This window comes from Eulemur rufifrons, unplaced genomic scaffold (genome assembly GCF_041146395.1).
Source record: "Eulemur rufifrons isolate Redbay unplaced genomic scaffold, OSU_ERuf_1 scaffold_195, whole genome shotgun sequence".
Classification (NCBI taxonomy): Eukaryota; Metazoa; Chordata; class Mammalia; order Primates; family Lemuridae; genus Eulemur; species Eulemur rufifrons.
Window position 1 is genome coordinate 138,016 of NW_027182977.1, and position 4,485 is coordinate 142,500.

Consider the following 4,485-nt stretch of genomic DNA (forward strand, 5'->3'; position numbering starts at 1 on the left):
TGGCACACGCCTGTAGCCCCAGCGATTTGGGAGGCTGAGGAAGGAGGATCGCTGGAGCCCAGGAGTTTGAGGCTTCCAGTGAGTGAACTATGCCCTGCTCCCCCGCCACCCCTCCCCATCATCTCTAACGAAATGACAGTAAAATAAAATAAAATAAAATAAAGCTCAGAAAAAAAAAAAAAAAGTACTATGTAGTGAGACCGATCCTAAGAACACGGGGGCGGGGAAGGAAGTCACTACCACGGTATAAAATTGTATAAACGTTACCCGATTCTGTGTGCGTGCGTTTTCTGAGAAATGACCCCCTTTTGCTATGGGGCCGGGACTGGAGTCCCAGTTTGGGACCATAGGATTCCCCGCACTCGACTCCAGACTGATTCGACCTAGGGTTAGCTCTGTGTAAACACTCTTTAGACGTGGGTGTTTTATGGATTTCTGTCCTTCGGGAGAAACGACTGGCCCGGGTACAGGAGTGAGTGAATGTACCGACCGTCTTCTCCCATCTCTCTCTCTCTCTCTCTCTCTCTCTCCCTCCCACACACAGGCACACACACACACACACACACACACGCCGTTTCCGGGAGCGCCCACTTCATGCGCTTCGGTCCACCGTGACAGATAGTCCAACTGTGAGATCATCGTGAGTGGCTGCGCCTAGGCCCCGCTCTGAACCTCTCCGTACTGTTCGTGTGTCTTCAGCAGGTCCTGCCTCCACCCGTGGCATCTAGCACGGGCCGATGGGTCCCTGTCCTCTCTCCCTGCCGTGGACGCCCCCCTCCGGCCCCCCGCCCCCGGGGGCTCTCTGGTCGACTAGTGGTGGGGAGTGTGCCCGAGGGCTGAGAGACGTGGTCCGAGAGGGGCCGGGAGGAGGCCTGCGACCCAGTGTGTACCCACTCCCGCCCCCACGCTCCCTCCCCCCACGAGGGAGCCCGTCCTTTCCAGGCTGACACTTGGATCGGTGGATGACGGGGGTCACCTGGCGGCGGGCGAGCGTTATGGGAAAATCCGGTAGGCGTGTTGCGACGTCCTGCCACAGAGATGGCTCTGGCGACAGCCTCGGGCCGCCCCACCCTGGCCCCCGGCCAGGCCCCGTGAATGTGTTCTCTCTGTCCCTGACTTCTTTCTTTGTTTCACCAGCCGGCGTGCTCTGAGAATGTGAAGTGTATCATAGTTCCACCCTGGGTTTCATGATCCTAAGATAGGAAGGGGTTTTATGATTCCACGACAGAAAGGTTTTCTCATCCTATCATCTCTCCCCCCCCCTTTCTTTCTTTCTCTTCCTCCTTCTGCCTTTTCTTTACTTCTTTGTTCTTTCCTTCTTTCAGTCTTCCTGTCTTCCTTCCTGCCTGCCTGCCTTCCTTCCTTCCGTATTTCTTTCCTCTCTTCCTTTCTCCTGTTATCCTGTGTTTCTATCTCTGTTTTTTCCATCTTTCTTCCCCCTTTCTACTTTCCTACCTTCTTTCTTTCTCATTCTCTCCTTTCTCTCTCCTTCCTTCTTCCTTTCTGTCTCTTTCTATACTGTCTCTCTCCTTCCTTCTCTCTATCTTTTTCTCTTTCCATCTTTCCGTGCTCTTTCTTTTTCTCTCTTAATTTCCTTTCTTTTTCTTTTCTTTCTTTCCCTCCTTCTGTCTCTGTCTGTCTGTCTTTCTTTCTTCTTTCTTTCTGCTTCCATCCTTCCTTCCTTTTTCTCATTCTCTTTCTTTCTGCCTGTCTTTTCTTTCCTTATTTCTTCTTTCCTTCTGTCTTTCTGTGTTTCCTATCTCCTTCCTCCCTTCCTTTTTCTTTCTTCCCCGTGCCCTCTTCCTGTCTTTTCTTATTTACTGTTTTCTTCTTTCTGACTTTCTCTCTCTGTTTCTCCGTCTCTTTTCTTTCTGTTCTTTTCCTTTCTCTCCCTTTCTCTCTTTCTGTTTCTGCCTGTCTGTCTCTCGGCTATGTTGTGGTCTGTGCAGAGACGGGTTTGGTGGACGATGTCGGTGGTCGGGCCGACCCATCCTTTCTTTGATCCCAGTGCTAGCCAGGCCGGGGCCTGCTTAGCTTCCAAGATCAGACGAGATTGGGCGCGTTCAGGGTGGCGTGGCCCTAGACTGACCCGTCATTTTTCGATGGCTTCCGTGGGGAGTAGGGGGACTGTGTTTGATGCCCCCGGGGGACCTTCTGGACTCTGAAATGATGGGCTCCAGAGGGTTGCCCCGTGTTTTGCAGCAGACCTCTGGTGGCTGGCGCCGGTTGTGGTCGGGCTCCACCTGGCGGCCGCTTTTCTACAAGTCTCTTGTCCTCTGAATCTTCGGTGCAGCAGGCAAAGCAGGGGACAGTCCCCGATGCGAGCGAGGCTGAGTTCCGGGAAGCAAGCAGCCTTCGCGGGGCCATCTGGTTCGTGCCGGGACGCCGGCTGGGACATCTGGGAGGCAGAGCTTGGGCCTGCAGGGCTGTGTGGCGGGAGGACGTTGTCGCCGCGCTTCCAGGCTCAGCCAGCCAGGCGGCTTGCGGGGCTGCCCGGGCAGGTCGACCAGCACGCTGTGGCCGCTTTGGAGACCCGACCCACCCCGCGGGGACAGGAAGGAGACGGCACACGCGGACGGGAGAGGAGGGTGTCCGGCGACCGGCCGCCGTCCCGTGCATGCGTGTCCCTCTCCCTCGGCCTCGCCTTTCCTACCCATTTTCCCTGGTTCCCGCTCGGGAGGCAGGGACAGCCCTGTGAGTGGCACCCAGTCGTCCGTGGCTTCCTCCGAGTCCTACTCTGGGGGCGCGGACCGGGCCCTGGGTGGCGCGGGTGGCCGGCGAGGGCGACCCCTGTCGGCCCGCGGGCGCTCGTGGGCCGCGGCGGTCCCGTCCCGATGTTTTCTCCTCCACAAGTCCCCGTGCTGGGGCCGGGGACCGGGCCCTGGGTGGCCCTGGGTGGCCGGCGAGGGCGACCCCTGTCGGCCCGCGGGCGCTCGTGGGCCGCGGCGGTCCCGTCCCGATGTTTTCTCCTCCACAAGTCCCCGTGCTGGGGCCGGGGACCGGGCCCTGGGTGGCGCGGGTGGCCGGCGAGGGCGACCCCTGTGGGCCCGCGGGCGCTCGTGGGCCGCGGCGGTCCCGTCCCGATGTTTTCTCCTCCACAAGTCCCCGTGCTGGGGCCGGGGACCGGGCCCTGGGTGGCCCTGGGTGGCCGGCGAGGGCGACCCCTGTCGGCCCGCGGCCGCTCGTGGGCCGTGGCGGTCCCGTCCCGATGTTTTCTCCTCCACAAGTCCCCGTGCTGGGCCCTGGGTGGCGCGCGTGGACGGTGAGGGCCTCCCTGGCCCTCTACGCCACGGGGGCCGACCAGATGTCCCTGAGTGCCCCTTGTCTGCTGGCGCTGGGGACCTGCTGGGGACAGGTGGCCGTGTCGAGTGTCGTGGGGGCAGGCGTGTTCAAGTGGCTCGGTCCCCGTCTTCCTGCGCGGTGTTTTTGATCACCTCATATCGTCATCTTCCGCCTGCAGGTTAGTACTGACACGCTGTCCTTCGGCGACTGTCGCTGGAGGGGTTGGGCCTCCGCACGCGGACAGGGTTCTGGGTTCCTGGGGATCCAGCGCCCTGCCCTGTTCCCTTTGAGCTGACCGCCTGGGCCCGCGCGCCGGCTCTAGGGCGTCGGAGTGTCCCGACGGTGGTGCCCGCCTCTCGCGTTGGTCTCTTGTCCCCTCGAGAGACGGCACCCGGGGGAGGGGGGGAGGTTTGCGGCAACCTTCCCCCTTACCCCGCTGGCTCTGTGCCGTTGCGTGTCAGGCGGTCCTCGTCTTTGGGTTGTGCTTGGGAGGCGGGGCTGGCGAGGCTGAAGCGGGCTCCTCCGATCGCTGTCCTCGCCGGTCTGACTGACCTCCCCCAACCCTCCCCGTCCTCGGGGCCTGATCGATGTGGTGACGTCGCGCTCTCCCGGGCCTTGAGCCGCGTGCCAGGCGAGGGACGGTCCATTCATGGTGAATGGTGGCCGCTCTTCTCGTTCTGCCCGCGGGCACCTCACCTCTCCTTCCCCGCCTGCGGGCGGTGCGTGGGAGGCGCGGGTGCGAGACTATCCGGCCCGACCGCGGTCGCCCCGCCCTCGGCCTCGTGGCGTTGGCGGGGGGTCGTGAGTCCTCTTGACGCAGCGGGCAGCCCTCGCTCGCCCTGTGTGGCTGTTGCCTGGCCGGGGTCCCCCCTGCCCGCGACGGACGGGTGCGGGGCCGTGCCGCCCGCCCGGTCGCGCGCCCCGTTTGGCGCGCGGCCGCTGGGTCTGTGTGGCCCTTTTGTGGTGCCCCCGGAGCGCACCGGGTTGTTCTCCAAGGTGCCCGAAACCGAGCGGTGGTTGTCGTCCTCGTTCCCGGCGTCCCCCTCTGGTCGCCGCTGCAGCGTCTGCTGCGTTGGGTACACCCTCGAGCAGCGTGCTTGGGGTTGTGGGGGGGTCGAGGCGGGCAAGCCTAGAGGCATCCTCCTGCGCTGCGTGGGCGGGCGGGGGGCGTTGTCTCGGCGTCCCCACGATGTGTGCGTGGCG